This window comes from Chelonoidis abingdonii, chromosome 2 (genome assembly GCF_003597395.2).
Source record: "Chelonoidis abingdonii isolate Lonesome George chromosome 2, CheloAbing_2.0, whole genome shotgun sequence".
Lineage (NCBI taxonomy): Eukaryota > Metazoa > Chordata > Testudines > Testudinidae > Chelonoidis > Chelonoidis abingdonii.
The window spans coordinates 138815480-138838022 of NC_133770.1; the positions used below are offsets into that span (position 1 = coordinate 138815480).

Here is a 22543-nt window from a genome sequence, read left to right on the forward strand (position 1 = left end):
GTACATCTGTCAGCACATCCAGTAGACATACGTGCAAAAGTGAAAAAAGGCTGAATGGGCTCCATGGTTGCTATGCTATGGCGTCTGCCCAGCAAATCCAGGAAAAGGGTGTGAAATGATTGTCTGGCCGTTGTTTACGGAGGGAGAGGAGTGACGACATTCCAGAATACCCAGACACTGTTTTTTGCTCATCAGGTATTGAGATGCTCAAACCCAGAATTCCAAATGGTGGAGGAGACTGCGGGAACTATTGGTATAGCTACGGGATAGATACCCAAGTACAAACTCTAGAAATCGAACGCTAGCCTCGTACTGGACGCACACCGCAAATTTATGTGCTTAGAGGGCCGCGTGCATCGACTTTATCCACTCTGTTCTAAAACTGGTTTCTGGTAAAATCGGAATAAATCCATAGTGGTAGACATACCTGTGATTAACAAATTTGTGGCTAATGAAAGCCTGAGGTTCAAACTCAGTGAAGATGGAGGTGTTTTTTCTTTCAGTGATGAGAATCTCAGAACATTTTAACAGGGCGAAAATCTCCCTCAAAGCTGCTCTAGCCTTGGGCAAGCATACGTAGCACTTTGTTCCTAGATGCATTGGTGGTAATAAGTGGTGAGCAAGCTACCTTCCAGCAGTTCGCTTGGGTTCAACTCCACAAATGCATGATGTGGATGTTTTTCCCTGAGAATGGTTTAGATTTCAGTCCACGTTGTATCAGTTTATCAATGGAATGAGAGAATCAATGTCCGTGCAGGTATTCAACACATAGTGAGGAAGAAGCGGTTGGTGACTATACAATGACTGTTGGATGTATCCCGGTATTACAACGTTTGGTTTGTTTTGTAAAAAGCAATTTTCCTTTACTCCTCTCTAACTTTTAGAACTCAGAGCTTTAAGTCAGAAGGGAACAAATGTGATCACTCTAGTCTGACTGCTGCAACCTTGCAGGCCAAAGGATAAAGAAGGATCGCCCACCCACCCACCCTGTAATAGATCCGGGAGGGGAGGCAGCTTCTGTGCACTGCCCTAACCCAGGCAGCACATGGACGACCTCTGCTCCCCCCCCATTGGTGTGCAGAGATGTGCCACAGCAACTGGAAGGTGGCTACCTGCCCATCTACCTCCATCCCTTCGGCACTCCCAGAAATGGCCTGAATGTCCCGGCATGCCCTTGAAGCGGGAGAGTTGTCTCCATTCAGTGTCCCTGCCCCGAGTACCGACTCGCAAGTTCCCATTGGCCAGGAACTGCAGCCCTGGAGTTCTGGGGCAGCGCCCTGCAGGCAAGCAGCATATCGAGACCCCCAGCCCTGCCCACCTAGGAGCTGCTCGCCGCAGGGTGTGTGTATTGGTCACTTGGGAGCTGCCACTGCCTGGGGTAAGAAATCACCCTCCTGCACCCCAAACCCCTCCCTAGCCAGAGCAGCCACCTGCACCCAAATTTCCTCCATACGCTTGCTTGTTTTCCTTTCATCCAGAACCGTCCTTTCCTCGGGCTGCAAGCCCATCCTGGGAACAAAGGCAGCACAGGATTCTACCTCCCAGCAGCCAACGCACCTCCCCAGGCTTTGCAGAATGAATGGTGGCACCTACTACACCCACTAGCCAACATGAGGTCTTAGCTTCTGCCCTGTCCTTCCTCAGCTTGACTTTCCCCTTTTGCCCATTCTGTTCATCTCTCTTGGCAAGTCACACAAAGGAGCAAGCAGGAAGAGCCGACCTCCGTAGGCCAACCTCCCAGGGAGAGGAAGCCAAGCACAGGGCTTCAAGGTGCCTTTGGCCAGACCTCCAGTTTCTCTGCTGATGCCAAGGCTTTTTTCTCAGTCAAATATCAAGCACCCTCTGCTATGCAGGGGTTGGGATTACTGGCAGGACAGGCCAGTCAGGCAAGAAGTAAGGAGCGCTTTGCTGGACAGGCAGAAAAAAGTAAACCCGCCGTTTTAAACACAGACTTCTGCATGTTAGGCAAACATGATAACACTACACTACAGAACTGTGTTTACAGTGGCTTGTTGCTCCTTATAAGAAATGAGACCGGCCCATACTGGGTCAAGACGAAAAGGTCCATCCAGTCCAGTATCCTGTCTGCCAAAGTGGCCAATGCCAGGTGCCCCAGAGGGAGTGAACCTAACAGGCCAAATGATAAAGTGATCTCTTTCCACTATCCATCTCCACCCTCTGACATAACAGAGGCTAGGGACACAATTCGTTACCATCCTGGAGAATAGCCACAATGGATTACCTCCATGAATATATCTGTTTTTTTAAACCTTTAATATCTCCCTTCACAACCTCTCAGGCAGGAGTTCCACATGTTGGCTGTGCGCTGTGTGAAGAACCTCCTTTTATTGTAAACCTGCTTGCCAATTACTTTCATCTCGTGTTCCTAGTTTTCTTAAATTATGGGAACAAGTAACATAACTTTTCTTATTCACTTAGGATGTGGGTCTGGGCTGGGCTGATTTAGTCCAGGCTGGGTCTCTGAATGATGGGACCACAATCCTTTGCTGCTAACCCAGGGACAGCAGGCTACTGGTGACAAATCAGGCTAGGATAGACACGGGAATGGTGCACGGACTTTATCATACAGGCCCATCCTGCTTCTCAAGCCCAGACGCGAGAATCTAGCGACAAGGTGAACGTCATTTCTCAGCTGCATTCTTCAGGCGAACCCGTAGGCTTCTTGAGCAGAGACCAGGAGAGCAACATGGCAGTTCTGCAGAGAGCCTCTGGCTGCCGGGGATCCAGCTAGAGAGGATTCTGGGGCTCTGCATGTTTTGCAGTGGGGCTGTCTTAGGAAGTCATAGGTGGCTTTGTTGGTGGGGTGGCAAAGTGAGGGACTACAACATGTGCGGCTGGCTGAAATGAAACTGCATCAGAAACTTCTCTCTTGCTCCCAAGCTAAGGCCCTACTTTGGCCCTCTTTCATAAATATCTCCATATCTACCCAGCTCTCAGAAACCCTCTCTCCATGGGTATTTTTCACGGTTTCCTTCCTTTTTCATGGAGAGAGACAAGAAAAAACAAGCATATTAATCTAAAGCTACTGACACAGTTCACGGCATGAAATACACAATTTGTGTTCAGTGAGTTGTGTTCATTTACATAACATGAAAAACATGTTTTTGGGCAATGCATGAAAACCTCCCTGGCATTGAACAAACACCACTGATCCTAGTTAATGATAAGATTTTAAAGAATTAAGCAAGATGTCTGTTTATAAATTAACATGTTGTGCCATTTACCCACCGCACAAGGACACGAGAACTGAATTATTTGAGCTTCCTAAAATTTCATTTCTCTCTCTACAGCATTTTAGTTCTCAAGGTCTGTTTTAATTTGCTAATTTTTTTTGCAACCAGAAATGAGGAGGAGTAGACTGAGAGTGATGGAATTACCGGCAGTGAGGGATTAGTCGCATAGTTTGCCACTTAACCAAACTTTGCTTAACAGAGAGTAATTGACTGTGAATTCTTCTACCTTCCAGAACATTGAGTAGTAAAACTCCACTCTGGAAAAACAGGGAATACATGTCCAGATAACTTTACTTCTGCCTCTAAGAAGAGATCCCTGATAGCATATGAGAATAAAGAACGGTTTGGGGACAATTACATCTACTCCAAGAGTTTGTTTCTTCTGGAATTAATTGATCCTGTCCTGGTGTCCTGGCCGTGGAATTTTACTTATTTATTTTATTCCAGCATACTTTAAAGGTAAAATGCTTTAACAAAAAGCTCTGTTATTTTAGGTTAACAAACAGGTCTACTTCCCACTCTATTTCAGGAGATGGAATTTTCCTCGACCTGCAGGAATTAAACTAACATGCTCAAGGATCACACATTCCTTAGGAGAACGAGGGGAAGAAACAAACACCACAAACCGTTGCTGTTTCTACAACAAATTATCAATGGAGACCCAGAAGGGAGACTGTGTAATTAACTGTCGTACAACTGACTCGGCAGTTACTTGGATGCAGAACACCCACTCTACGTTTGGTCAAAGTAACAGAGGACTCTGCTGCTGCTCATTGACTAGCAGCACATGACTCTAAAAGCTGCATTCGAAATGTATCTGAACAGTTACAAGGAACAATGATCTGTGTTAAAGGAAGGCTGCCATTTATTAGAGCCCAAATTGATCGTGTGCACAAACAGAGGATTGAAATGTGTAACAGGGAAGTTTGGTAAATCTTGTATTTTATTTTGTAACAGGCTCAATCAACCTCAGTATGAGTTTTCGGTCCACGGCACTTACTTTTTACCAAATGTAATCCAGACTATCCATCTCCCAAGTGGATGTGGTTTCTGTTCTTCTGCACATTGTAGCTCATGAGGCAAAGGCCCTGCAAATGTGCTCATGTGCCTTTGTTTTAGTTGATGAAAACAAAACTAGACAACTTAGAGGATGGAAGTGATTCAGTGGAGGGAAAAGAGGATTTGGAAGTGATTATAGTGGGAGGGACACATTTGCTAGATTTTTATGCATGTTTGGAGGAAATGTTGAGTTGTTTCATTTCATTCAGTGGATCCTATTCATGAGCTCTCTGATCCATATATGAAAAAATGAATGTGCAGTTATTTTTGTGAAGGGCAGGCCTTATAAAGAACCTTTGGATCTTAACCAAATGACCACTTGATCTGCAGTCAACACACTGAGCTATAATCCATGACAGTTTATACTTCAGCAAGTCAGTACATCTAAAGATCTTGAAACCTGACGAGTGGAGTTAGTTTTTCCATACCATATGACTGTCTGTGCATTCCGAGCTTGCGGTGAGTGGGAAATAGGGCACAACTAGCTTGTCAGTATAACATAAAGGGAGCGCTGACGTCACGGACCAATAGACATGTTTGGTGGCCCATTAGAGAATCCACTCTCCAGAGACCTTGTCGGCGAGGGCACGGTACACACGGTACTTACCCCCACATCCCAGCAAGGTCTTTCTAGTCCACTTTAGTGTTCTCCAACTTTGTAACTCAGTCCTTTGGCCTAGATTCCCTCCTGAAGCGCACCAGCACATATTTGGGCCCTGCTAGTGGAATCTGCCTTGGCGGATCAGCTTGGCAGAAGGAGTGCAGCCCCCTCTGTGCTGCGGGAATGAGAGCAGCCCTGGCACTGGGCAGGGGCAGCCCTGAAGGGATGGAACCAAATGTGCCCGTGAGACCATGATAACAGAAAACTCTGCATGCAGCTTGTGCAGCTCCAGCTTCTTCTAGGTTCCAGCGAGGGATCAAAGCTTCTGTGCTCCAGGGGAACCCCTTGGGGAGGGAGGCAGGGTTCCTGCAGATAAATCTTCCATGCTGCAGAGTCTGGGCCCTTCTTGATGGCACAGCATTGCACACGGCAACCCACCAATGCACCACACTCCTTTGTGGGGAAATCAGCCTCTGGGATATTGGGGTCAGAACCCTTCCCAACCTCATCCCTGCAAACCTTCTCCTGGCTCAGTGAGCAACATGGGCCACTGGAAGGGGCTCGTGTGTAACAGCAGCAGTGTGGCATGGGCTTGGCCTAGTCGCCCTAGCATGAACCCAGCCAATCCAGGAGATGGCCCCAGGTCACCAGCCCACCACCATGCGTGTTGCTACCACTGCCGCATAGTGCCAGAGCTCCCGACAGACCACGCTGGGAAAGAGCCCTAGCTGCAGGTAACGCCCCTGCCGCCTGGGCAAGGGCCCAGCTCCTGGCAAAGCCCTGCCACTGCTGGGGGTAGGGTCGCTGGTGAGAGGGAGTATTGCTCTGGGTGGGAACGTTGTCCGCTTCCCCCCGGTCAAGCAACAGGATCACAGCAAAGATGAAACAGCTCGCCCACAGAGGAAGAGTTCAGTCCAGGGGCTGGTGCATTCTGGGAGCAGGGAACAGTGCCAGAGAGAGCAGTATACGGGCAGGCTCTGAACACTCTGCGCAGAATTGCCTATCCTGACAAACAGCTCTGTTACAAGTGGTTTTAGCCATAGTTTTCCATCAGCCAAATAAAATTGAAACAACCCACCTGTAAATCATTTTCATCCAACGCCTTCACCACATTCCTTAGGCGTTGGTCCCAATGTGGACGTTTCATTCCTGTCTCAAACTTCAACACAGAGACACAATTCCTTTTTGCACAAATCCATGAACAGCAAAAACCTCCTGTGTCTCTAATTTGAGCAGGGCATTCGATTCCAGTGACATGTCCTTCTCTTCCTGCAATGGCAATAGTCAGACAGAGGGGAAGTGGGCACCTGCCAGCCCTGCCAGGGAGATTCTGGCTCGGCTCTTTCTTTCGCTGGCTGTGTTAGCCCCGGGAAAACGTCAAAGGTGGAATGCAAGGCTGAGTCTCATGCCACACCTGAAACATTCAGTGCCAGCAGAACTCCTGTCCCCTTCTATTGGAGTGATTTGCTGGATATTTGACTAGGAAAGGGACGGTCTGAATTGTTCAAGAGTGGGGGAATGAACACCAACTACCGCAATGCCGATTAACGCAAACATACTCTCATCGCGCTCCAGCTGAAGGGAATGGGGAGGTATATTCTCGTGTTCAGCCAAGAACAACTTAACTGATGCGGCAGCAATGGAGTGTGCTGGGGAGCTGGCCTGAGCAAGATTCATTTGGAAGTGACAGATTCAGTGAGAACAGAATCATCATGTAAGTGTCTAACATACATCAAGTAGTTGTGGCCGAGTGTTAAGGCGATGGACTAGAAAGTCATGGGGTTGTCCGCAGGTTCGATCCTGCTAAACTACGCAAGCCCTGTAGTGGCATTGTGGTTTGATTATTGTAGTCTTTGTTCCTGAGTATTTGCAAACTATGAACTGGAAGCTGATCTAGTTTCACTCCGTCTACACTTTAAAATACTGCTGTGGCACTGCTATAGCATTACTATGGTGTGGTTTTTTTTCACACCCGGAAGGGACATCATTCTGCCATCTCATTGCCCACGTAACACCTGCCCTTAGATCCCTCTTGGTATTTCAAGTGCAAGGCAACTGCCCTGTGAGAGGAAAACATCAGCTTCACAAACACAGAGACTGAATTCTTCAACATTTAATCTCACTGATTTTCCAGAAAGTCACAAAATGTTCATTCTTGCTAGGACAAGAGAAAAAAAGTGATAGTGGCTGCATAAGCAGCCAAGTGTGGCCTGGCAGTGGTCAGCTGTAAAAAGTTATTAACCTCACAAAATATACTAACGATCCTCCAAGCATAACACCTGAAGGTGAAATATGAAAGAACAAGACCTTGTCAGCAAGAGGCTCATTTCCCAAAGATCTATCAAAAGTCTTACTAATTGTGGCATTTCTTGCTATGTTGGTTATTGTGTGCTTTTGATTTGTAGTCGATGATCTGCTATGCATTTTAATTTTGTTTTCCCACCCTCCTCCACCAGACGCTCTGTGCCAATGTAATTCTTCTGCAGGCAGCTTCCATTAAATGCTGTTTTGTGGGACATTCCAGAACCTGGAAATTGTACGAGCAACAGAATTTGAAGAGCAACCTGGCTCCCTGCACCAGGCGGGATTTGAGTGTTTTTTCCCTGTCACTTTGTCTTTGTCAAGTAGTACAGACTCTCTCCTCCTCCATTGGATGTGGTCCTGCACTATCAAGATCTGTGGGTCCTGCCCTGAGTCCCGCTTCCCCTGCTTTGTCTCCATTTCCCTGCAGGCCACAAAAATGTCAGGGGAGCCGCCCTTCCTTCAACTTGGTGCTCCCCTCCAAATCCAGCCAGCCTGCAGACTCATCTGCTGGCAACCGGGCCAGCTGTCACTTGATCCGGTCGATACAGTCATCAGCTGACTGTCCATCAGCCTAGATGCTCTTGTGGAAATCCCACAGGTGACTGCTGCAACGACTTGACACCTTGGTTTCTTTAATGTTGTGGTGGTTTCCCAGCGCTGGAACAAGCGCACGGTCTGTCCTCACGACCCATCAATCCCCCTTGTGCATAGAACCACTGATGCTTTCCCATGTTGCCAACACCCGAGCAGGTTTTTTCGGCCCCTGCTCCTTTAATCTGACAAGGTTTTCTCTGTTCATATACCTTCAGTGGTGTTATGTTGAGGGATCTTTAGTATATTTTTGTGAGGTTAATAACTATCTCCTCAACTTTATTTACTCAATTTAAATATTTGTGTCACCTGATTTTTGTATCTCCCTGTGAAAATACAACTGACACGTGTGGCTTTCTACAGGGGGTCATGATGTTAAAGTTGGGGAATTCAGTCTCTGTACTTCTGGGAGGAGGTTTTGCTTTTTTACAGCTGCCTCACTGCCAGGTACACCGGGCTGTTAGCTGTGCCCACTGTCCTTGCCAGGGGCCTGTACTGAACCTTGGGCGGTTGCACTGCCGTGCTGGGGTAACTCTGCAGGGGGAGAAGCTGCTGTGGAGCAATGTAGAGCAGGTGCAGGAAGGAGCCGGGGTCACTATTCACATTCTGAACTGCACAATTTTCCAAATTTGGGAGTAGATTCATAGCTTCATAGACTTAAGGTCAGAAGGGACCATTATGGTCATCTAGTCTGACCTCCTGCACAATGCAGGCCACAGAATCTCACCCACCCACTCCTGTAACAAACCCCTAACCTATGTCTGAGTTATTGAAGTCCTCAAATAGGGAAATCCATATCCAAAGTGGTACTGGTATTGGGATGCAGCCTTCACAACAGATACATCTCTTGGTCCTATGTCAGTCAGCCATGAGTGTATAGGGATGTCTCCAGCTCCCACATATAATAATTCCCTCCCCCTATATCAATCTCTAGATGGCTCACCTCTCAGGTGATGAATGTGTGGAGCCTGAAAGACCAGTTGCCCTTAATGGAACCTTTCTTTATGGCATCAGAAACAGCTAGAGAACATGTATAATAACTACCACACACAACCTCTATCTGTCTGTGACCTTCTGACTAAATTGCCCTGCCCGCTGTCTGCATGTGTGCAGAGACAAAGGATTCAACTGCCTCCTCCCAGCCATTTTTCTACCTTTCTTTTAACTTAAAAAAAAAAAGACAGACATCAAATGCTTCAGTGTAAGCATATGGGTTATAGTTCCAAATTATTTTTTTCCCAGAAAGCATGGGACCCACAGTATTTTCATTATTCACCATATTATCCTTCTATGATGTGACCATAGAAAAGGGTCATGAATAGTTGACCACTACGCCCATGAGCCTCTCTCAAGTGGCTCTACAGAAAGCAAGTCTGCTTTGCATTTGAATTTGCAGAAATAATGAATAGCCATTTAAGGGGAGAAGTACCCCTGCTACTGCTTCTGTTCAGTAAAGCCTTATTGCCACTTTGTTTCTTTATTACATTTATTAAGTATGCAGCCAAATGGTAGCTGTCACAGCTATTAATCACTTTAGAAAAATATTGAAATTACACAAGGGTCAGTACAGATGAATTTTTTGTTTTACTACTATTTCTGCTTCAGTTTGTGCAGATGGCACCAACACAACATATATTATTGTCTTATTAAACGACATTGATGGGGCATCCTAAATTTAGGAGAACTCAGTTGTGAATGAAGTGATTTAACCCACTGATTAACTTCCATGTTCATTACTATACACTAAAACAAAAACTGTTTACAACATGTCGCTGTTTCAAAATATAGCTTCACTTTAATGTATGTTTTAAATGTATTATTTGTATCACATTAAGAAGGACAAGTTCATGCTGTGTTTCAAAGAAGAAGGAAGCAACCTTCAATAATGAGAATAAAGGAGTTTTATGGCACTGGAAAGAATTTTAAGGCCTCTCAAAAGTGAGCTGTTTGCCAAATAGAGAGTGCAGCCTTCAGTTGCCAAGTACCATGCATTTTACATTAAAATACGTGTTTATATAAAATAGCTTTGCATGCAGAAGCTAATGAACTGTGTATTCTAGAATAGCTCAGTTAGCAGTGAAGGCCCTAACACTGCAGTCAAGTCCATCCAGGTAGCCCCCAAGTGCATCAGTCAGATTGCAGGGGCAGGATGTTAAAAGGCAATGCAAATTCTAGGTGACCGTATCCCTGAGTGAAATTGATCAAATAATTTTGGTAAAAAATCCTTGGGGAATTTTTCACCACATGATTTTCCATCTTATTTTGTATCCGCTACCATTTTTTTAATTTAGTGAAATGTAGAATACCTAAACACTTTGTTGTTCTGACGAACAAACATGTCTTTGTATTTGACAGGTGCAACGTGTTTGTGGACCGTCTTAGAATTATTATGTCCTTAACTTTGCATCTCCTTGCTTTTAAGTGCTTAAGTTTTGTTACTCTTATGAAGTACATGTGATCATTTGCATGTCTGAACTATTTTTGGAAATGAAAATATTTGTTTCTGGAGTTTAGTGCGTCCTCATAGCGCTCCTGTGAAAGAGGTAAATTATAGTATCAGGTTGTACAGATAGTTAATATAACACTCTGCCAAAGTTTCTGAGGTACTGTACAATTTAATAAAATAGTACTCTCCAAAGGAGGAGGTGAAACATAGGCCTGGTCTACACTACATGTTTATACCAATTTTAGCAGCGTTAAACCGATTTAATGTTGCATCCGTCCACACAACAAGGCCCTTTATATCGATATAAAGGGCTCTTTAAACCAGTTTCTGTACTCCTCCCCGACGAGAGGAGTAGCGCTGAAATCGGTATTACCATATTGGATTAGGGTTAGTGTGGCTGCAAATCGATGGTATTGGCCTCCGGGCGGTATCCCACAGTGCACCATTGTGAGCCCGCTCTGGAAAGCAATCTGAACTGGATGCACTGGCCAGGTAGACAGGAAAAGCCCACGAAGTTTTTGAAATTTTCATTTTCCTGTTTGCCCAGCGTGGAGCTTGACTCAGCACGGGTGGAATGCGTTCCAAATCCAAAAAGAGCTCCAGGCATGGACCATACGGGAGATACTGGATCTGATCGCTGTAGGGGAGGCAAATCTGTTCTATCAGAGCTCCACTTACAGAAGTGAAATGCCAAAGCATTTTGGAAAAAAATCTCCAAGACAGAGGCCACAGAGGGACTCAGCATAATCTGCTGACAAGCATAACGAAAGCCAAAGAATTCAAATGACACTCATGGGGGAGGAGGGGGTACTGAGGGCTCCATCTATCCACAGTCCCCGCAGTCTCCGAAAATCATTTGCATTATTGGCTGAGCTCCAAATGCCTGTAGAGTCAAACACATTGTCCGGGGGTCAGGGTATAGCCATCAATTTACCCCCCCTTCCCCCCTGAAAGAAAGGCGAAAAAAATCGTTTCTTGACTTTTATATGTCACCCATGTCTACTGCATGCTGCTTGTAGACACGTTGCTGGGCAATGAACAGCAGCACCCTCTCCCCTCCCCTCCCGTGGTGGGCAGACGGTGCATAGACTCTATCCATCGTTTCATTATCAGCTCGTGAAGTTGCTCCTGGCTGGCCTCAGGTGAGGGTCGGCGGGAGCCGGGTAAAATAGGAATGACTCCCAGTCATTCCCCAGCTAGATTGGTACAGAACGGCTGCGTAACCTATCTTATCATACAACTGGGGGCTTGAGCCCATCAGCCCCCTCCTTTCATCTCTAAAGAAAAGATTCTGTCCTGCCTGGACTATCATAGCAGGGGATGCTGGCTTCTCTCCTCCACATGTTTAATGTCCTGCCTGACTATCTAGCAGCGGAGGCTGCCTCCCCCTCGATTTTCTCACTAACAAGTCAGATGTTTCTTATTCCTGCATTCTTTTATTACTTCATCACACAAATGGGGGGGACCCACTTGCAATGGTAGTCCTGGAGGGTTGGGATCAGGAAGCAACGATGAGGTTGTTGCAGGGGCCCCCCTAGAATGGCATGCAGCTCCATCATTTCTGCAGGATTCTGACACGGAGCGGCTGTGCTGTCTGGTACATGGTTCTCTAGTACACTTGCCCCATTTCTACACAGGACTGACTCTATTAGATAAACCATAAAGGAGGGAATGACCCAGGGGTCATTTCCCATTTTTGTCTTTGACACCCGGCCCAACTTCAGCCAGGAGCACCCATGACAGCAGCAGACAGTCAGAACGACTGATTAACCATCATCTTCTTGCCAATTTCTATGGCATGGCAGCGGTACGAACTGAAACCATCTCTGCTAGCTTGCAAAGGCAAATGAATGTGCTGTGTTAGCACTGCAGTACTGCCTCTGTCAGCGGCATCCATTAGGACATACGGTGACAGTGACAAAAGGCAAAACGGGGTCCCTTGGTTGCCATGCTATGGCGTCTGCCAGGCACTCCGGGAAAAAGGGCCGCGAAATGATTGTCTGCCGCTTGCTTTCCGGAGAAAGGAATGAGTGACGACATTTACCAGAATCACCCGCCCAACACCTATTTTTGGCCCATCATGCATTGGATAACAACTTCAGGAATTCCAATGGGCGGGGGAGAGTGCAGGAACTATGGGATAGCTACCACAGTTGCAACACTCCGGAATTCGACGCTCGCCTCTACAAGGACGCACACCATCGAATTTGATGTGCTTAGTGTGGCCACGTGCACTCGACTTTATAAAATCTTCTTTACAATACTTGTTTAAGTAAAAATCGGAGGTTAAGGTGTCTCCAGCCAAGGTGATGCAATAATCCTAACCATGGCCTAACTCCCACACTACATCTATCCACATAGAACCTTTTGGCTTTCAAGCGAAGTCACTTAAACCCTTATTTCACCTTCTCCATTTCCCAGTTATATGGGACTGTAATCTTATTTACTTGTTTATCTTTGCATATTACTGTTCGTAGCTTCCTCTCAGTTTGAACTTACGTCATAACCTGAGAAGCTAGCATTGAAACCTCTTAAGCTTAATTACCCAGCTCAGATCTGATAGGCTGCCACCAGCCCAAGAATTTTCCAGTGTCTTGGCTTTACTCGGGTCTCCCAAAACCTTCCTTGTGGGACCCAAGAACCCAAATCCCTTGGATTCTTAAAACAAGGAGAAAAAACCATTTCTCTTCCTGATCTTCTTCCTCCCAGATTTTCCCGCCCTGGGTTACTAGGAGATTTCCCTGCTCAATTCCTTGAAACACAAAAACGAGAGGGCAATTTACCTTCCCCCTCCTTCTTTTCCCCCTCCAGCTTTCCCTGAGAGAGACAGTAATCTGGCACAGAGTTCCTATCCCCTTTGCCAAACTGAAAAAAGAAGTTCAACAAGTTTTTTTTAAAAAAGAAACTTATACTAAAAAGCAAGAAAAAGACAAAAAATTATCTCTGCATTTAAGTGGACAATACACGGGCCTTATTACTTTCAAAGAAAAATATTGACATAACCGCCTTATTCAAAAAAGAGATACGATATCATTCCAGCAACTACACCCATGTTAAATAAAAAACAAAACATATAAAAGCCTTTGTTTTGCTACCTTTGTACTCACAACTTTGAAAACTGAAAATTAGAAGCTTGAAGATAGAAAGAAGCCTTCCATAGCCGAGAGCAGACAAAAGACACAGACCCAACATTCCCCTCCCTGAGTTTTGAAAAAATCCAGTTTCCTGATTGGTCCTCTGGTCAGGTGTTTGGTTCCCTTTGTTAACCCTTTACAGGTGAAAGAAACATTAACCCTTAGCTATCTATTTATGACAATCACTACCACTAGTTTACACAAGCTCTACATCTTTTAGCAAAAAAATCTCATTCTTTTTCCTCAAATGGTGCACTGTGAAGGCATCACTAGTTTCTCATCCATAAACCAGGTCTGTTGTTCATGGAAGACCTGACAGCTCAGGGGATAGATAAGGAGATATGGAGAACTTCATGTGTATGGCATCAGTTTAAGGTCAGCCAGCTTCTGTAAGGACAGAAAATTGCTGCGATCTGAAGGCTGACTGAATAATCAGTGGATCATGGTGAATACTGGTCACATCTTCATGATACAAAATGACAAATTATCCACATACCTCTAGAGATAATCTCTACAGGTCAGTGTTGGTGCAAACCAGTATGGCAGTGTACATAATTGCAATGCTGCTCTGCAAATAAATGTAAAAATTGAGCCTGAAAGGCTTTTCAGCCCAGCACTATCATCTTCTCACATCTCCTCTTTGGTCTTTAGGCATCTCCCTTGTGTTCAGCAGACCACAGTCCCTGGTAATCCACCTCTGTCCACATTCCACTGACTGACTCCAGAATCTCAAGTGGGGTTTAAGGCTCCAATTTCTTTTTATCCTTCTTCTCTGCTAGTAAGAGCTACAGGCATTCCTGTCCCCTTTGGGGTGAATGTGAAGTTACCCAGCCAAATGCATGCTTCTTAAAAACAAAGATATTTTTTAAAAGAAGGAAAACCAGATTATAATAAAATAAACCATTTTTTCAGAAAATGCCTCCTTAGAACACTTTGCTAAATCCAGTGAGGTTGGATTCCCCTAGTATAGTTACAGAAGAAAAAAACTTCTCTCTCTTGAAATCATTCTCCTTGACTTACTTTTGTACTGTTGCAGAGCTAGCTGCACATCTGTCCCTTTTCTGGTCTCTTTCACCCCCTCAGGTGTCAGGCCTTGTGCCTTTACCTCTCCTGGGGTAAAATTTTGCAATTCTCTCACTTTTAGACTAAGCCCTGGGCTACAGTACCCTGTGTATCAACAATTCTTAACCTGAAGGTCCGACTGAGTTTGGGAACCTGTGATTCTTCCCCTCAGGGTCTGTAACCAGTCACACACAATGATCAGACAGCTTTCCTAAAACCAGGGTATTGTTCATTTTAGCCATAGGTATAAAGTTTTTAGAGACAAAAGAATTTATACCAAGCAGTTTATACGCTTGTCTGTCTTATCCAAGACCTACATCTCTGGTACCTTTCCCTCCTGTGTCTTAGAAAACTCCCTCGTCAGTCTCTTAGGACCAGACTTTTCAAACCTGTAGCTCCTTGTCAAGTTCTTTGATGCTCAAGGGTTTCCAGAGTTCATTCTAATATAAGACAAGCCCCTCCCTATGTAAACCACCCATTCCCCAAATAGTTCTTTGGAGATCAATACACACAGTAGGTGTCCATAGAGATTTGCATACCCCCATGCTCAGGCAGGTTATCTACAGAGAAGAAAGTGAGTTAGCAATGCTAAATAACCTCCTTTCAAATGCTTAACTTCTTAACTCAACAAATAAGCCTTGGCCAGTTAGGTGACACACATGCCGCATCTTCATCTGCATTTACAAAAGAAGGCCATAGACTATCATAACTTAGCTTTACGCTAATTTTACTCCATATATAATATTACTTAACTACCAGCACCTTGCTCAAATTTCATTGGCTTCTCCGACCTGATGCCCATGTATCTGAGCATCTCACAAAACATTAAGTATAGGTTCACGGTAGTAGTAAAATTTTATGTTTGTATTTCATATAATTTAAAATAAAAAATAGTAAAATAATAATATAACATGTATTAAAATTATTGATGTATGATTTGACCATATCCTGCCAGCCACACTTTTTGAATAGCAGAAAGGAATTGCCTAATACACCATTGGTAGAGATGCATCAGCCAGAATTTCTGTGTGTCTGAATTGATTTCAAGGCAGTAACAGACCTTTGAGGGTCACCATTTTGTTGTAGGTTTAGCATTTTAAAATAAGTAAAAAAAAATTCCATAATTGTTTTCTTTTGCATTGTAACTTAATGTTCCTGTTCAAAATGTTCTGTGTAAATTAATTCTGTTTTGTGTGTGAATAAGAGGTGGGTGTTAAAAAAGAAGTGGGAAGGCTATCACTAAACCAGATGTTCTAGGGAGGAACCGGAGACAGACACAAGGGTGCCAGAAGTCTGCAACATGACCCTATTAAAATATCAGAGACGGGCAAATTAACAACTCTAAAAATAAGACAGGAACCTTTCAATGGGAACAAAATAGCTGTAATCAAAACCAGTATGGAATAACTCCCTACAAAAAATAATAAAAAACAAAATAAAAAAATAAAAAGCCCTATTTAAAAAAACAAGCACTCATTAAACAACAATTGATTACAGTATAATGGTGCAAAACTCATTGGTCCCAATGAAGGAAAATCACTATATAAACAGAATGCCTTGCCATGAATCTTTGGGTTCATCCTGCCAAGACTGCCCTGGAGCATCATGTTGTGACCAACAGAACCCAGCTCCTACCTATCCGTGATCAATCTATCTGACCACTAGATTGAGCCGAACTCTGAACTGGTAACTATAACATCAACTAGTGGAACAGTGTGTGTGTGTGTGGTGTAATTGAATGCATATGCTAATTGTTATATCTTCAATAAATGTAGCGTATTGCCTTTTCCCCTAAAAAAAATCCCATGTGCTTCTTATAAGCATAACATCACGACACAGACTTCACTATCTCTGTGAAGCAGGAAAGCATTATTCCAATTTTACATATGGGCAACACAGAAAGATGAAGCAACTTGCCAAAATTCTCACAAGTAGTCTGGGGCACAGCTGGGACTAAAACTCAGATCTCATGATTCAGTCTTATGACTATGTAACTACAAGACCATCCTTCCTCTTCTAACTAATACTAAATAAACAGTACTCACCCCACAGAAATATTAAATCTAGTTACCCTCTCTATGGTCTATCGCACAAAATGCTGAAAGGAAGACTGGAGCAAAAGGTGGGGTACAGCATTGTTAATAGAATCTGTGTACCAATAACTGTGTGACTGGAAAGGAGGAAGGGTTGGCAGACAGTGACAAGAACTTGCACTGCTAAAAATGTTATTTTTACAGGTCTGTCTTTGTGTTCTTGGGAAAGAATCCACGGCTGAGATTAGTGAGAAAGGAGACAACAGAGGAAAAGGAGAGAGAGGCTACAAAGAAGAAAGCAGGAACTAAAAAAAATGCTGCAGAAAAATGTGAACAGAAATATAAATAATCACTTTGTGTAATAAAAGTAGTGACCTCCACACCCACACTAGCTCTGAAAGATGTTGCGGTAGTGGAGAACAGATGGAAAGATATAACACAGATGCCATTAAACCAAAAGCAAAAAAATAATGAAACAATTCAGGCAATCTCATCATCCTCAGAACTCTGTAGATTTGACCTTGGGGGAAAAAATTCTGTTCTCTTTCTAATATTCCTGATGATCTTTCCCCTGAATTGAGAAACAGCAAAATGAGCCTTTTCATCCACTACCTTTACAAAGCAAACAAATCTCCATTTATTGAGTCCAGCATCAGTCTCCAGCATGTTTTTATTGTTATAACTTCTCTTGGTAGAAGTAGATTAACAAGACAAAGACTGCAACGAAAAATGTTTCAGGAATAAAAGATATTCATAAATGATACCTTTGACATTACCCAGGGTACAATCTGGACTGTTCAACAGCTGTGTCCCCCTCAATTCTCCAACCTGGATGCCTTTTACATGGCTTCACTGTGAGATCAACTACTCCTGGTCTGCTCTCACACAGCCTCCAGCATGTAAATTACTCCCACTTAAACTGTAGGAGTGCTACGGGGCCAACCACTTCTGAATTACACTACAGAGCAACACCACCAAATTCTCATTCCTAGACTTTCCCCTAGAAATGTGCATCTTGTACTGCCCAGCCCAATCCTGGACAACACAAGCTCATATAAAGTCCATCATTTTATTAATAGAAAACAATAACAGGATCTCTGCATATCTCAAATGGAGTCTCCCAAACATTTCAATCCAAACACACTGGTTTAGATAAAATAATGAAACAAGTTTAATGACTACAGAAAGGTAGATTTTAAGTGATTACAAGTAATGAGGCATAAAAGTTAGAATTGGTTACAAAGAAATATCAGGTAAACCTAATTTAACAAGCTAAGTGATTTCAAAGCAAAAGTCACACATCTTTTAGCAGTCATACTGACTGAATTCATTCATTCATTCCCAGTCCAATGATGCTGCCTTTGTCCTTCCATGTTGTCAATGCCATGAGTTGAGATGAAGGGAGAGATGCTTTAGGGGGTTTGTACTCACTTCTTAGATCTTGTGTACCCTGCAGAGTTTTGCCAGCAAAAGGCAGCTTTTGGCAGAAAAACAGTGGATGTGTACACACTGCAATGCCATTTTTGGCAACAAAAGTCTTCAGTTTTCATGACAAAATAAAGCCACCTCTACAAAAGTCATAGAGCTTTTTGTGGCAAAGTTAGAATTACAAAGCATCCGTATAGATGCTGACGTTCATTATATTGCCAGAACTGGCCTCCCCCAGTATCCCACAATGCCTGCAATGACTGCTTTGCTCACTGTTTTGATCTCTGCTGCCTTGCAGGCATGTGATCCTCCCCTTTCAAAGCTCAGTGAAGTTCTGACAGCTGAGCGTGCTGCTCTGCTCTGGCAACAAAGAGCAAATCATTAACCTGGAATGTTCCTGCTCTCTCCCATACTGTGAACACAGAGGCAGGCAGGCAGGGGCAGATGTGTGTGTGTGTGTGTGTGTGTGTGAGAGTGAGAGACTTATGTGCTGTGCAGAGCCAGGGAGGGAGGTGGAGGCTGATGTCAGGGATGTCCCCCTCCCCCGCCTCAGGATTGGTTGCTTTTGGTGGCTGTGTGCACTTAGAGACAGCATGCCAACACATACATTCTTCCCCAGCACACACACACACACACACACACACACACTGTGTCACACACTCCCCCAACACACACACTGTCTCTCCCACACACACACAAGCTCCCTGTCACCCACTGTCCCACACACACTTCAGTTGAAAAGCAGCTGGCAATCTAGTAGGATGCCCATGGAACAATGGGATTCAAAAGCCTGCATCATGTCATGTCCCATGAGGCATTGTAAACCCTTCCCAAACCACCATGCGGCCAGTTGCACAGTGGGATAGCTACCTGCAGTGCATTGCTCTCTGTGTCAATGCAAGAGCTGCTAGTGTGAATGTGTTCTGCCAACACAAGAAGCATAGTGTGGACATGCAACAGCAGTTTAATTAAAACACTTTAATTAAAGTGGCATAACTTTTGGTGACAAAACTCTGCAGTGTAGACATAGCTATAGATTCTTCTTCTTTGAGGGTCACCTCCAGCTTCGGTTTAAGAGACAGAAAGTCCACATGGGTGGGAACTCCTAGCTATTTTTTTTGTCAAAATGTAAATCTTCATCCATATCCTTTTTTCCTGCTAAAGAACGGCCATTTAACCAGGTGATGGTTCATCTGATTTCACTGATGCCTGGCTGAGGCGTCAGTTTGCCTTTTGTCTCTGAGGAACTGGTTTGTAGCTGCTTTTTTAAACTTGGAATATGTCACAGTAAGGTCATATTTTATAACTTTACATACAATGTTGCCACACATATTTTACTAGGACAATAATGATCAGCAAATCATGAGTTTTCAGATACCTGGCAAGGCATAGTATGTACGAAATTTATCATAGTCTTGAAAAAGAGGCATATATAGAGATACAGACTGTCACAATACCCAATTGTGTTAGTGTGTCCATTTACATAGTCAACCAGGAATCAGTATTAGTTACGTAAAATATTCATATTAATTGCTAAACAAGCTATTTGCTTTGTTGTTCACAAACATTATCTATTTTGCTTTTTCAAATCTGTCTAAATACATAATGTGAACAAAAATTCATCCCAGGGATTGTTCATGAATTGTGTAGTTGATATACATTCTTACCACTGCATGGTTTAGGACATTTTAAAGCTCTTTCATTCTAGGCCACATAAGGTAGATCTTCCCTTAGACATATCTGCAAACCTTATTAATATTACTGGTGGTAAGACTTCAAATTAACTCTCCTTCATCACATTCTCACAGAAAAATTGCATGTATCATATGCATGGAGGATCCCAACCATGAAGAGTGGGGCTAATTTTAATTAGATTTATTTCATTACCTCTGTTCCAGAGCTGTGATATTGGGTTTTTATAATCCCACCTATGAACGGCATAGTCCATATATTTGTTCATTTGTATTAATGCCAGTATTTTGGAATGCCAGAATCCTGGGATTTTGGAATTGTAGTCCCTGGAGTGTTAAGAACTATGTCCCATTCCATATTCAGCACTATTTAATGTATTTGCCAACTATATTTAATAAATGTACTGGTCTCTAATTTTCTGATATAATTTCCCACCATTCTCCACAATCGTTCTCACAAACCTATTATAAATTTTCATGGGTTTATGTACAGACAGTTCTTATTGGAAAGGGTGCAATGGAGCCGTTACATCGTATACTGTGGTGGTGGTGGTCAGCAGTGACCCATAAACTATGTGATTGAATGGGATAGATCCCTGCCAAATTATGGACTTTGTTTGTTGTATTATGACTGAACTATGTACTGAACTGTACTGTGACTGGAAAGCAGTTTGGACGTGCCCACAGAACAAACTATTGCAGTGCAGATAGCTGCTCTGCCCAGGAAAGGTGTGTTTGATATCTTGTTGCAGAAACAACTCTGAGAGCAATCTGAGGTTATCATCTTTGGATGGCCCAAGTATTGGCCTACAACCATGGATCAATGGTTTTCCACACAGAGAGGGCAAGCATGACTGAAGGAGGGGGTCTGGAGCTTCCCCTGTTGTGAAAATAGCACAGAAAAGGCACTGATCTATGTAACAACAGGTGCTATTCTGTGCACAAAGACAACCATCAATGCGTGTAAGCAAGACCTGCAGAAGAAAGAGGAGAGGATGGACTGTGCCCAAACTGAAACACTGACAAGCCCCAGATGCACAGGAGAGCTGAGATCAGACATGGGGTGTGTGTGTTGAAGGACTTCTGGTTCTCCCCTCTGAAAAAAATCTATAATTCTTGAGTACTTTATGAGTAAAGTCTCTGCAGTTAAGAAATTCCTTTGCTAAACCTCTGTTCCTTGCTTTTCTGCCACATTATCCTTGAAAAGGTTAATCTAGAAGCCTAGAGAGCCCACAGCCCAGAAAGAATATGTATAAGTGGTAGTGGTTCAGGTCTCAAACTGGTTTCAGTGTCTAGGGTGGTGGTATCCCACATCCCAAAGAGGGATGTCAGACAACAGGTCTGAGGTCTAAGTGTGTCCTAAGCCTTCAGACCTAGAAGTAGTGAACAGAATCCACCAGGCCCAGTTGACTTAAAAGCATATGTGACTCAGGGATTGGGTCTACTGGCAACAAACAGGTGGCCATACAGCAGGGAACTGGGCCAGGCTGTAACAAACCATATTTAATGTAACACGCTAAAGGTATTGGATATAAATGAGTCCAGTTTGCTGTCATCCATCAGCATGCGCCAGTCATTGATATAATACTATATTAGTTATAGCGTGTGTATATGTACCTCCCTAGTTAAGAAGTATGTGGTCAGATCTCCATAACAGACTCAATGTCTGGATTCCACATAGGTGTCTGGGGAAGGTGTTCTCTGGTCAGTCCTTTAGTTCACAGTTTGTTCAATGTCGTTCATCAAAGCACTTGAAATGACATGTTTGTTGTGTACACTGCATGGCACACAAACTGAATTTGTTCTTAACTAAGTTAACTATGTAAACACTCTCAGGCATTGTATAACAGAAATCAATAACATCACTAAAAAGAACAGTGAAACAATTTAGCCATATGCTACATTAGACAGGAAGTACTTAGAACTTAAGCCTTGAAAATAAAGTGGAATCTAGCTACTCTCACGTGTCACCATCAGCACTCCCTGGACCAGCAGTAGCAGCATACAAAACAGTACAATAAGCAAGCTTACCTCTAAAGAAAGCATGAAGACGACTTCTGTTACTACCAGACAAAGTGTTTCATTCTGGAAGCCCATTTTGTAGTGATGATATTGTATTTAGATGAGGAAAGGTGCTGAGTGTGGTTCTTACCATGCATGGGTGGCATGGGATGAGTTAACCCTCTATCTCACATTATGTACCTAATTGGTAGCTTTCCAGATCTAAGAACAGCAAGTCTTTCATATTGTGGAAAAAGCATAGTTAGGACAAGTCCCAGCTTGCCTGACTGAGTAGCTAGATTTGAAAAAGCAGTTACTGAAGAAAAGGGAATGAACAGCTATTGATCAGGCTAAGGGATTGAATTCTACCCTTATTTACATAGGGAACATTTTAGTTACTGTAGTTGTATCAGTGGAGTTACAATGTGTTCATTGGTGTAACTGATTAGGATTTGACTCATTCTCCTCTGTGCATCGGAACTGTTTCCATAACAATGAACCCTTTCTTTTTTTAACTTCAGGAACTTAAAGTGATCAGTAAACAGACAAATTTTAAATGAAATACCTCTTTTGTGTTTTCTTGAAAAAAAGTTATTTCTAGACTCTTTCGAGCCACTTTTCTTAGGATCTGTAAAAAGCAGCAAAGAGTCCTGTGGCACCTTATAGATGAACAGAAGTTTTGGAGCATAAGCTCTTTTGGGAGAATACCCACTTCATCAGACGCATAAGTCTGACGAAGTAGGTATTCTCCCACGAAAGCTTATGTTCCAATACTTCTGTTAGTCTATAAGGTGCCACAGGACTCTTTGTCACTTTTTACAGATCCAGACTAACACGGCTACCCCTCTGATACTTTCTTAGGATGTACAATTCCAAGAGACGTCACTTCAGAACAACATTTATGAAATAGAATTGTGCAGAAGTTTCTATGTTTCTGTT

At 43.4% G+C, this 22543-nt stretch overlaps 1 long non-coding RNA gene across 1 annotated transcript in view; it reads right to left on the bottom strand.

The window, feature by feature from the left end:
* LOC116832002 (uncharacterized) overlaps positions 1–21704 on the bottom strand; it is a 161586-nt gene extending 139882 nt beyond the window's left edge. The window contains exon 1 of the long non-coding RNA XR_004375353.2: positions 21635–21704. This is a non-coding gene — a long non-coding RNA (uncharacterized LOC116832002). The remainder of the gene's footprint in view (positions 1–21634) is intronic.
* Positions 21705–22543: the final 839 nt, after the last annotated feature.